General features: G+C 53.8%; 1 long non-coding RNA gene across 1 annotated transcript; it reads left to right on the top strand.

Moving 5' to 3' along the window:
- Window positions 1–6,717: 6,717 nt before the first annotated feature.
- Window positions 6,718–8,845, top strand: LOC120585541 (uncharacterized). Its single transcript, XR_005648409.1, has 2 exons — window positions 6,718–7,134; window positions 7,487–8,845. It is a non-coding gene; the product is annotated as an uncharacterized LOC120585541 (long non-coding RNA).
- Window positions 8,846–12,867: the final 4,022 nt, after the last annotated feature.

Here is a 12,867-nt window from a genome sequence, read left to right as displayed (position 1 = left end):
ACGGAACAGGAACCGGGGCTGGGGGGGCTGGGGAGCTGTCCTTGGAGAGGCTCTGCCTGCACACGTGAGTGTCGGAGAGGGGACAGGGAGCCGGAGAGGAAGGAGGAGCCCAGAGCCCAGAGATTGGCCCAGATCTGCAGTCCCCGCAGAGGACAGAATGGGCCCTCTTTTTCTTATGGATCTGCAGAGCTATTCACTCACTCTGGGGAGCCGCAGGCGCGCAAACGGTTCTTTACAGTTTGCAGATTCTCTTCTCCGTGTGCCATTATTTATGGCTTTTTAAAGTTAAAAAGGGCAAATAAAACCCAATGCTAGATTCGGAAAAAAAAAAAGTTAATGGACACTTAACCAGTAAATGGAGTGTTTGCTGGGCTATTAGTTATAGTTATTCTTTTCTATACTTCGTGAAACAAAAATGAAAAGCAAACACCAAAGAAAAGTTTGGCCCTCATGGCCCTCGCCTGGAGCCCTAGAGGAGCCGGCTACGCCGACCCCTTTCCTACCCAGATCGTAAACGGACTTTATCGAGGGCCGGGAACACGGGACAAGAAAGCTACATCTCAAAAGGACTTGGAATTCTGGGGACATTCTTGGCTGAGACACCCAATCACAGGGACAGCCCCAGGCCAGATTGTGCAAGAGGCTCTGTGTCTCTGGGCGCCTCCATTCCTGAACCCCCACCCTGGCCTTTCGACATCTCCTCCCCCCAGGCACCTGGCATTCTCCTTGGAAAGTCACCTCTCCCAGCACCAGACACACGAGCTCCGTCACACAAGGAGACTCGACCCTGGAGCATTTACATTTTAAAAGTCTGTAGGGAGTGGGCAGGGAAGGACAGACGGAACACAGAGTTCTCTGGGGGTCCGTCCTCAGCCGGCAGGGTGTGACCCGGGGTGGGGGGCACAGATGGCCCGACCCCTCTCATTCCAGGAGCCCACACTCCGTGCCCTGCAGGCAGCGGGCGGGCGTGTGTTGCGTGAATTGAACGGCTTTCTGTCTGGCCTGCTCTGCGCCGGGCACTGTGGGCGACACGGGGCTGCGTCTGTGGAGAAAAGGCCCCAGCTCCCCTCCTCGGGGGCCTCCCATTCCGTGGGGGTGATGGGGGGTGGGGCAGGGGTGAGGGCGCCGAGAAGGACGGGGAGGAAAAAGTGTGCGGCTGTTATCTGTGACAATAAATGCTTTGGAAAACTACAGAGCAGGAAAGGGGACCAGAGGCGCAGGGGGAGGAGGCGTTGCCCTTTGACATAGGGAGGTCAGGGGGTCACTGGAGCGAAGCCTTGAAGAAGGTGAAGGGTGAGCCACGAGGCTATGTAGAGAGAAGGAACGGCCGGAGATGCCCCCGCCCCGTCATCCAGGCCCGAGCCCCTCCGTTCTAGAAAGGCGTTTGGCGAGGTCACGCTGTGGCTGCCTGTGCGCTGTTCCCCTGTGCTCCCTGTGCCCGTCCTTCCGAGCCCGTGTCAGATGCCACCTTCCCGGCGAAAACCTCCTCAAAGCCTCTGGGCAGAAGCGATGACACTCCGCGCTCGCTCACGGTCCGTGTCCGCTCCTGGCAGACGGTCTGGCGCGTCTCCCGTGGGGGTCCCGTGACCGCGTTCGGCACGGCGCTCACTGCCACCGCCACCGCCCCCGCCACGCACGGCAGAAAGCACGGCCCAGCTGGGCGAGTGACCGGTGCGGTCACCAGGGCGGGACAGGAAGCGCCACACCCCAGCTCTCCCCGGTTCCGGGGGCTCCCCTCACACCGGGTGGGTGGGATGCGCGTCAGAATTGTCAGCTACTTCTTGATCTGCTAGAGGACAGACAGCGTTTGTGTCTGGGGGGGTCGTTCTACTGGAGAGTATTAGATACATATTTGTTCGGTGAAGAAAGCAAGGAATTAGTCACCAGCGGTTCAGGCGTTCGTGTGGAATTTATTTTTGAGCAGGGGCCCTCCCATGCTCCCTAAATCCTGCTCCACCCGACCTCGCCAGAACCAGGTCATGCCAGGGAAGGGACTGGTGGCGTTTGCTGGTCTGTCCACTTTGGGCACTATGAACCAAGCTGGTCCGCAACAGCCTGGTTGGGCCCAGGCGGGCCGTGGGACAATGGCGCGTGTGGGTGGTGGGCAGTGGCCCTGGGGGCCAGGCCTGGCCCTTCACCACTCTGTCCTGTGCATCCTGAGTGTCTGCTCCCCCCGGACGCATGACGGACCCCGACAGCGGGTCTCCGGGCCAGACGGGAAGACACCATGGAGAGGATGGTTTCCCGTTGCTGGTCCCTAAGATAACGAGGGAGATGTCATGTTCCCACCCCAGCGGGGGAGAGAGGAAGGGAAGAGGGCCCAGGTGTGGCCAAGATGGAGAGACGTGACTGTCGTGGGCAGGACTTCCCCCTGCACCTGGTAGGCGGCCCCGAAATGTTTACTGAGTGAGTTAGCGGGGTCTATGGGAGGGGAACGTTCTCACGTCTGGTAGTTAGAGATGGTGTTTTCCTTCCAAATCAGGGCAGGGAACCTTCACACCACGCGTGTCAGCGTCTAAAGTGCTTTCTACATAAGCTCAGGGTGGCCAGTTGTCACGACACCACCTCCCACGGCCCCTCACTCAATAGCATTAGCCGCCAGGACCTGCTAAGTACATTCGCCAGCCGGGGAGACCAAGAAGCCATGGCCTGTCTTCAAAGAGGCCTCCGTCCAGACGGGGGACAGACGGGTAGGTGGAAGCAGGCTCAGCAGCCGTGACAGGTGTCAGTCAGGCCAACACGGCAGCCCCACACGGGGGGAGGGAGTCTCGGGAGAGCAGTCTCAGAAACCTGTGCAGTCGTTTTTCTCTGGGGACGGTTGGGTGGCAGGAGAAGAGCCCTTTCCACTGAACCGTCCCACTGTTCAGACCCAGAGTAAGTCACCACGCCTGCCACGGGACCACGAGACGGAAGGTCTGAGGCAGACGGAGACCGTCTTCTCCTCCTTAGAGCCGTGGCCGCCCTTCTGGGTGGACGAGGCCTCAGGCCCACAGGGAGCGGGAAGGACTCCCCACCCCGCCCCCCACCCAGTCTCTCCAGCCTGGAACACCAAATTCCAAACTCTGTCCAAAACGCTGATGGGGGAACGCGTGACCCCGGGTGCCTCTCCGTGCAGGAGAGCATCGCACGAGATGATCTCTCCAAGCTCGAATCTGGGGCTGGAGTTTACAACCTCAGGCCTATCGACTGTTTCCATCTCTGTGCTGTAGGTATGTTATCTTGAGAGTTGAAGGTTGGGATCAGGGAGCAGGGAGTGAGGGCGGGGAGGGAGGGGTCTGAGGGAGGCCAGCATGAGGGGCACCTTGGGGCGAGGCGGGCGGGGCAGGGAAAGCATTTGAAAGGGGAGACCCCTCCCATCCCCTCAGGATCCTTCCTTCATGGGAGGCATTTTCTTACTCTACTAGTGTCCACTGTTCCTTCGCAGGGGATAATGATAAGGAACCAGCCTCACCCAGGTATTAGTTTAATGCTTCGGCCCCACTGGGAGGCACAGCCTTCATATATCAAGTCCTACTGTGGGCCAGGCACTGCTCACTTTCACGCATAACACTTGGGGACAGCTTTGAAGCAGATGCCTTCAAACAGCTCCGTAAAAGAATAAATAAGTAGAGTCGAAGCCACTAACCTTTGTTTAGAACCTTGCAGTTTACAACGAGGTGTGTCGCTTCATTCCGCCCGGGCACGGCCCTTTGCGTTGGGCTGTGTCCAGCTCCATGGCTTACGGAGGGACAAAGTAAGGCCATGGAGAGTTAGACCACTCACCCTAGGGGACTCATCTGGTTGTCACCAGACATAAACAGCAGGACACAAATGTCACAGGGAGAGAGCGTGTTGCCCACTCCTTTGGGGACAACAGGCCAGGGAGGGAAACGACACTCACTTACTCCCGCCCGGAAAAAAACAGGAACTTGAATATCACGGCTGTGAGTGCACAGCATCTTCTACTCAAGATCTGGAAACTCAGCTGAAGCGTAACAGATTTTCCGATCGCGAGCCGCCCCCGGCCCCCCTTGTTCTGCTCAGAACCAATTTTGTAGGAAGCGAACCCCTCACCATTGGGATTCGAGAACTGGCCTTTCTGCCAGAGCCACAAACAGGTGCTTTCAAGAGCGCCCACCTCCGCCCCAGGCCCAGAGCGGGTGGGTGGGTCGTGACTCAGCAGACACGTGCAGGTGTGGGGAGCATCTCAGTTTGGCCAGGTCCCCTCCGCCCCGGAGCAGGGGACCGAGGCCTCAGCCGTGTGGCCTTGTGCCTTTCCCAGCTCCAAAGGGGCTTCCGCTCAGACCTCAGCCTCAGACAGAAAATATAAAAATATAAAAATACAACAATTAAAAATAGAACAAACAAATACACACCCTGCTGCCTTCCTTTAAAAAACATGAACACACGACACAGGGTCTCTATTCTAATTTCTCGCTCAAAGAATTTTTGGTATTAACATCCTCCCCACTATGCCACAAGGTGAACTCAAGGTGAAGTCCCAGAGCCCAGCAGGGTGTTTGCTGCTCAGCAAGTATTTATACGGGCTGTCCCTCCCAGCCCCCAAGTGCACACACCTAAGGCACAAATGAAAGATTTGGGGATGAAGCTCTGAGTCTGCTGGGGGCAGGGGGGCAAGGTCTTCTCTGGTGGGTGCACACGAGGGTTTTAAAGTTTAACGAAGGCTGCTGTGGTTTGGAGCTGCAGTTTGGGGCGGGCCAGGACCCCTAACTCTACGTAGCTGGAAACTTCGCAGAGTAAGGGCACGGTGAGGAGGAGGTGGCGGGGACCGTCACGGTCCGATGCCCCACTCCTCCATCCAGGATGCTCCTGACTCTGCCCTTGCCCTTGAGGATGCCGCTCAACCCCTCCTCTCCTCGGCTTCTCTTCGGTGAAAGGTGAATAGCGGATGCTCAGTGGCGGTCTGGGGACCAAAGTCTCTCGTGAGCTGGGGGAGACCGCGGCTGGGCATCCCCGTGTGACCAAGGCGTGTTCCTGTGTGTGTGCCCGCACTGTATGCAGGACACTCAGTGAAGGAATAACCACAGGGGGGTGACGGGGATTAGCAGGTTCCTGGTGGCAGAAAGCGGGGAGAACCTTTCCGGACGCGTGGAGGAGGCCGGAGGTGGTCCAGGGCTACACACACAGGCATCTTAGGGCATCAGAGGCCAGAGCAGAGGGAGCGTCCGGGCGTTTTGAAGAGGCCCTGGAGCACCTGTCTCCAAGTGAAGGAGTCTTGGAGGAATGTTAGGGAAGAAGGTGGATTGGTATAAGGCGGATCCATTACACAGAAGGAAGAGAATGTAGGTTAAACAGATAAAAAGCACAAAAAGACACGGAAACGTAGCCTTCCGTCTGGTGCCTGCCGTGAGCTGACAGCCGTTTGGAACCCAAGAACGTGGGTTCCATTTGTTTGCTCAGAGACATTAGGCAGGCAGGGACTTTGGCCAGCTCCGTGGGCATCCAGGCCCAGTCCCTCTGACTGTGACTCTCAGCCCAGGCCTTGAGGAGACACTTTCCTGAAAGGCCACCCAGCCCTCAGTCCAAGCCCAGCCTTTTCTAGAACACGGTCACAGGGTGGAGCCCAGGCTTGATTTCAGAGGGTCCCTTCTTTTCCCGTAGACCTCCCCCAGGGACCTTCACCTCCCCGGGTGACACGCCTCACTGAGGGAAGTGTGCGCCATCTCCAGCTGGGATGGGAATGAACACAAAATGAGAGCCGCTCTCCCACAGCAGCCTTCGTTAAACTTTAAAACCCTTGCGTGCACCCGCTCTCTACTTAAACCCTCCAGGGGTCCTTGTCCCCTAATCCATTCCAGGCTGTGTCTGCACAGATACGAATGATCCTGTGGGAGGAGAGGTGGGTCAGGGGCTCTTACCTCTTCCTCTGTCTCTCCCTCTTTCTTTTTTAATTGAGGAAATTTGAACACAAATGCAACTCGAGAGGAAAGGACCTGCACATGTTATTTATAATTGCCATATTTTATCAAGTACAATATGCTATCGATTTTAAGACAAATAACTATTCTGTATGTCATTAGAAAGGAAAAATTTGTGGAATTATGACATCCTGTCTTGATTTCAGAGATGTTAAAATGGGGGGGGGCTGCGTGCAACATATTCGATATGAAAAAGCGCTGCACGTCCATTTGAAAGTCGAGTAAGTCATGAGCAAAGTACTAGATACCTAGTATTTGTTTACAAACCCTTGTTCAGTGTTACTGTGTGACAGGCAGTTTTCTTAATACTTTATAAATAATTATTTAATCTTTGAAACAACCCTATGAGGTAAGATCTCATTTTCCCGATCAGAAAATCCAGGCACCGAGAGGTTCGGAAACCTTCCCAAAGGCAGTAAGTAGCAGATCCAAGCTCCCCCCGCCGCGGTGTCGCCCCCAGACTCTGTTCTCGCCACCGGTGGCTGTCCCCAGGGAAGGTCTGACGAATAGACGAACGAGTGAGTGAATGAATGGAGAAAATAACGAAAACTGGACTTCAAGCATAGACCTTGGCACAAATGTCTCCCTTCCGGAGGGCCAGCGTGTCTTCCGCAAGTTCAAGGTCATCGAGCACTAAATTCTAAAAGACCCGAGGAAACAGCAGGGAGCGGGGCGTGGTGCATGGGAAGGGACGGAAAGCTGCGGAACAATCAGTATGACTACCCGGTGGTCGTTGCTCTGCGGTTCGTCTAACTGAAGCCTCATGATTAATCACGGCGTCACCTGGGTGGCGAGGGGACATTGCTGCGGGAGAGAGCGCCACCTGCTGACGGCCGTGCCCACGGCTGGGGACTTGCATCCGGGACCTCGCGCAGCTTCAGCGACCGACCTCAGGCGACGAGGCCACGCGGCAGGTAACAGCGCCGGAAGGAAGCCGTCTTCGGCAGAGGCTGGAGCACCCGGCGAAGATCTGCTCGGCCCGACGTGGCCGGCGCTGCAGAGCCCGTCATTCCCACGCCACATGCCGCCGCGGTGAACGCACGAAGGCCGCAGGAGAGGGCGCGACGGGCAGAAAATAAACAAGGACTCTGGTAATTTCTGACAGTGATAAATGCCGTCAAGAAAACGAAACCAGAAATAGGACGAGAACCGTCCCGCCAATGAAAACGACCAATGAGCTCAGAAGATGTTATTATTGCCACTCTCCAGGCTCCAGGTAAAGTCTGTAGCCTGAGGTCGGTTGAATGCAGTCGTGAGCCGGTCAGTGAGCAGTGAGCTTGCTAGGACTTCATCCTCTGCCTCTGAACCCACAGCCTGGCGCTCTGCAGGCTGCCCAGGAAGTAAGAGATGCAGGGAGGATGAAGGGAGGATGCAGGAGGATGCGCGGAGGATGCAGGGAGGATGCGTGGAGGATGCAGGGAGGATGCGCAGAGGATGGAGGGAGGATGCAGGGAGGATGATGCACGGAGATGCGCGGAGGATGCGCGGAGGATGCGCGGAGGAAGAGGCAGTGCAGGAGGTCGGAGCAGACACCTTACACCAGTCGTCATTTCTACTTCTCCTGAGAGCTGTCTCCAGTACCTGAGTGTCTCTAGACAGGTACAGAAGTAAAAAAATAACGCCCCGTGGATGTTTACACGGACTCTCAGAATCTGATGGCCCTTGATGTGTAAGTGTGCCCTTCAGAGGGAGAAAAGAAAGAAGCCAAGTCGCTAAGCCCTTGCCGTATGTGGCCGTGGATTTGCCGACGAGACTTCTACAGATGTTGTACATTTGAAAAATTGTATCGTTTTCTTATTAGCTGCATCTCATCGTGCGGGAGGACGTGTGCCCTTCCCTTGCTCCTGCAGTGGGCTGTCATTTCTAAGATGGGAAGAGAAATTCTGGCGAGAGTCCGGCGTGTGGCTCCTCCCCAGTCGCCAGCAGGGCAGGGGGACCAGACTAGAGGAAGAGACTCCTTTGTGTTCGAGGTGGGCAGGATGTGGCCATGTCCTCTGGATGTCCAAGGCAGGGTCTTCGCGTTGTCAGGACCCCTCTTGGACAGCTCGTGGCTGCTGCTCCCCTCGGAAGCGGGAAAGGACATGTGTTTCCTCGCCTCCCATGGCTTTGCTTCCCAGGGCCAGGCACAGGGTGCAGCTGCTCCTGAGCAGAGGGGCTGAAACCACATCAATTCACACTGAGTCTTGAAAAATTTACCGTCGTTTCCACACCATGCATCCTACCACTGGGCTTAATCGCTCGGTCTGACGAGCCCAGCCTACAAAGCCGACACCTCTCAGACTCGCGGACAGGAAGGAGACGCGTGGTTCTGATGCAGGCCCGAGTGCTCCGTTGTCACTGCGGACAACAGCGTGGCCACTGAGGACCTGACCGTCGCCTGCGTCCTCCAGCCTTCCACTTGTTACTTCCTAACAAAAAGCGAGACGCTGTTTAATGTGCTTTTACTGAATTTGAAAGCGGCTGCGAGCATTTGAAGAAATAAACCATCAGGAAACATAAAGTAAGCAGAGCAGAGTCCAAAGTGCTTTTTACCAATTACGACGGGCGCCGACAGCTTGGACTTCCCTCCGCCAGGCCTCCCTGGACCCTTCGGGGTTATCTGTCCTGCTGTTATCCTTCAGGAAACGTCCCTAAAAAGCTACTAAGGCAAAACCAAGTCACAGGGTGACGAAACATGATGAGACTTTCCTGGTCAGAGCTTGCTGGGCTGTACGTTTCACAATTTCCCCCCATCACCATAAAACTCTCAACCCCAGGACTGAGAGTTCCCTCCTTTGTGAAGTCATTTCCTTGTCACTGGTTTTTCGCATTGGGTCCAGTGAGCAATCTAGAATGCCTGCGGATGGAACCCATATGACATGGCACTTCCCCCTGCCCATACGGTCCCCCGACTGTTCGGACACTCAGACTGTTTCCACAAGACTATAGCTTTGTGTGTGTGTGTGTGTGTCATTTCATTATTGTGGCTCTTTTAATGTAGATCTTTTAGTAACTTGGCACCTTGTTATCTCAGTGTCTTGAGCTAGAGAAGTTTATTGATTGTGACAATGACAATATGTTTTCTCTGAGACATCTCACTGATTCAGTCAGCATTTTGTGGAGTACCGGCAGGACCAAGCCAGGGCTGTGGGACCGAGGCCGGTGAATGAGGCGGGGGGCTGTCAGGTTAGGAGAAGCACAAGCACCGTGATTTGATGAGGTGGGAGTCGGGGGTGCACCTGAGGGATGGTAAGAAATGACGTGAGGGGCCTGGGACGTAAATTCACTTGCTTTAGTACGTCGCTAAGACAACAGAATCCCTGTCCTTTTGATAACTAACCAGAAACCTATCAGATGCTTCATTTACTTTGAAATTTTAGACACACATACGTACACACACAGACCTCTTCACTTTTGGGGAGGGGGGGTGAAAAAGCTTTTTTTTTTAATTTAAAACTTTTACTTTTAATTTTTGACATACAAAAAGCTGTATATAATCAATGAATACAACTCGAACTTGGAGACAGGTGTCCGCCCATGAAAAACCATCACCACAATCTATGCCATGAATTTGTCATCGCTTCCAAAAGTTCCCTCCTGTCCTCTTAGCACTAGTTTTACTTTTTATCCTTTCCTTTTGATTTAAAAACAATGGGCTCTGCCCAGTCACCAAGGATGTGGGTATTGCACATGGGAAGATGTTTATTACGCTTGGTGCTGCTTCTACAGTCTCCATGTATCTATGTATTTATCAACGACATACATTTTTGGTTATAAGCCTTGGCTTACAAGCTCCTTTTCAAAATCTTTTTTTTTTTCATACTAAATAGTGGAATATATAAAGTATAGGCATATATATATGTATATATCTGAGTTGATGTTTCGGGTTATTCTGTATAAGCCGCTATATGGATTTGGGAAATGTCGAGAAACTTGAAAAATGAGATGTACAGTGAAGTAGGCATCTAATTAGTTATTAATTAGAGGAACCAAATACAATGGCGTGTAAAAACTGCTCACTGTTCCAATCCCCAGTGTGGGACGCTGCGGTTCTGTCTTAGCCCCTGCTTCAGATGGTTCCCCTCGAACTGAGGCCTGTGGCCCTCCATCTGTCGAAGTCCCGCTGTCTGAGTTTCTAAAAGGAAGGCATTTTTAAAATCTTGCGTTTCACTGTGGATTGCTACTGAACCGATGTTCATTTCAGCTCAGGCAAATCGTTTTCAGGCTGTTGGGTAAGGGGACACTTCTGCAGGTCCTTTTTCTGATTCTCATCAATTATGAGGTGACACGGACAGGAGTGAAGTCAGAGCAGTAAGACTTAAGAGAGCCAGGGAGAGAATCGAGTGGCTTTTAAATGGAATAACAAGTCAGCTGGGCAGTTAGTTCCCAGCGGTAAGAGTAAGGCGGTCGGCAAAAAAGAAAAAAGAAAAACAGTGAAAATAATTTATATCACACACGTTACTTTTCTTCCATGAGAGTATCACATAAACCCCAGCATTTTGGTGGAAATTCAGAGATGAGGGAAGCTGACAGTGTGGTGCGTCAGAACACCGTTTCAAAGGAATGGGAAAACATTGATGCTGGTGGTTACGTGCAGAACTGTCGAGAAAGAAAAAACCAGATTCTCAAGAGCTGCGTAGAATAAAGGAGCGATTCTCTGGGTCAGGACCGGGCCTTTCGCTCCTGAGGAATCCAGGCTGACTCATCTGTGTGCTAGCAGCCTCCCGATGGACATTCCCGTCACATTCTGTGTAGCAACCATCAGGATAACAGCGTTTCCTCCCTTATTAATCTTTCTTAAGTCGGGGTGGGTTATGAAGTTCACACAAAAGACAACGTAAACAGTCTGGCAGCCCTCAAAATGTGACGCATCCGGCTACGGAACGACCCAGTAATCCCATTCCTAGGCGCCTACCCAGGGGACATGAAACCGTAAATCTGCAAGAAACTCGGACGTGGATAGTCCTAGCGGCACTTTTTGTAATAGCCGAAAAGCGGACACAGCCCCGATGTCCCTAAACCGGCAAATGGATGAGTAAAATACGGCCTGTCCACACGTCCGACTATCAGCCAGCAGTACAAAGGAACGAAGCTCTGATACATGTCAGCGGAACAGGTCGTCCGTAAGAGGCCTGGTGTTGTATGATGCCATTTCTTCTACATGTCTAGAACGGTCAGACTCCGACGCAGTAGATTAATGGTGGCCCAGGGCTGAGGAGGCGGGAAAGGGGGTGACAGGTAGGGAATTTCTTTTTGAGGTGACGAAAGTGTTCAAAAATTAGATCACAGTGATGGGAATACACTGAAAACACAGGAAAAAAGTCAGGGAGGTGGTACAGCTGGGGTCCGACCGCGGCGGAGGGTGGGATGCACTCGCTTCAACCTGAGAATTTGCTCGTTTCCCGCCTTGCAGAGGAAGAGGGGGAAGGAGGAGGCAGCCTAGGGCGCGGGAAGGCGGGCCCGGTAGCTCGTGCTCGGGAGGGGAGGACAGGGCTGGCGGCGAGCCCCGCGTTCGTGTCTCCCCCGGAGGCTGGGGGTGCGGCCGGCCCCCCGGCGCGGACAGCCACTGCCCGCCGGCCTCCCATCTGCAGAGGCCGCGGCCCCGGCCCTGCGGTTCGGCGCCCCGGGTCCGGCTCGGGACGGCGGAGCCCGGCGTGGACTGGCGCGCGCAGGCCCGTCTGCGCGCAGCAGAGGGCGCCGTTGGCACGCGAGGTCGGGGCGAGCGCCCCGTAGTGGGCGCGGCGCTGGGTCGGACGCCCGCCGGCTGGAATCACGAGCTCTGGGCTTGAGCACACAGCGAAACCGAGCTCCAGCCGCCCTGCTGAGTCCCCGGCTGGGGCAACGAGCCCCACCAAGGGCTTATCGGATGCCCGCTATGCGCGGATACAGCTTAAAACCGTGAATCCCTCGAGCAGGGGAGGAGGGGAAATTGTCGGCTTTTTAATCTCGTCTTCCTGCCAACTCGACTGTGTGAAAACACAGTAATAATTGAATTTTTTCGGTGTGTGCCATGTGTCATGCACTATTCTGAATGCTGTCTAATCTCGATGCGTTGATGTAGCAGCATCCGCATTGCTGGGTGCGGGGAGGGGGCTTGTTAGAAATGCAGAATCTCAGGGGGCACCCCAGACGCACCCACTCAGAGCTATGCAGGGTCTTGTTTAAATGCCATGACCATCCCGCAACAGAGGCACTATTATTACCCCCACTTTAAAGCAGGAAACTGAGGCGAAGAGAAGTTAAATGACTCGCCCCGGACAAAGCTGGGATTTTACACTCAGGCGAAAGAGCTCCCACGCCCACAGGCTCGTTCATATTGCCAAGGTTTCCTCTTCTTTACCGTCTTCCCATTTTCAGATGCATAAAATGGACCCAGTAAACATGTCTACCTGACTGTGGTATTGGTTAAGTAGTCACTGTTTATCAATGTAGTTGAGATCCTTAAAGTAAAAGTACTTCCTGTGAGTTACTTACACAAAGGAAGGCCTCAGCGTTCCTTTCTTGAGAGTGTTTTCTTTATCACAAGTACTATTTACCACAGGTGTGTCTCTCTGTCTGCCTCACCTACCTTTAATTGACACACCAGCCACGCTCCTACCCCAGGGCCTTTGCACTGCCCCCCACATCTGCATGCCTAGCTTGCTCACTTCCCTCAAGTCTTTGTTTAAACAGTACATTCTCTAGAAGCCATCTTGACCCTCCTACTTGAAATCACAACTGTCCTTTTCTAAAAAAAATAAATAAATAATAATTCAGAAAGGAAAGATGGATCCTTTCCCACAACTGAAACAAAAGAGAAGTCTTTAATCGCCAAGAAGGCCTCGCAGAGAGAAGCCAACAATTAAAAGAAGAAAAAGACCCACACGTCTCTTTCGCCTTCTGGTGGCCCAGGACGCTGCAACCCTGAAGGGGCAGGCCACGGACCTTCGGAAGAGTGCTCCCAGGGGGACTAAGCGTGACCATGTGCTGC

The sequence above is a fragment of the Pteropus medius genome, unplaced genomic scaffold (genome assembly GCF_902729225.1).
Source record: "Pteropus medius unplaced genomic scaffold, Ma_sr-lr_union100, whole genome shotgun sequence".
In the NCBI taxonomy this organism is placed as follows: domain Eukaryota; kingdom Metazoa; phylum Chordata; class Mammalia; order Chiroptera; family Pteropodidae; genus Pteropus; species Pteropus medius.
Note: the sequence above shows the minus strand (reverse complement) of the source record. Positions and strands in the feature narration are given on the sequence as shown.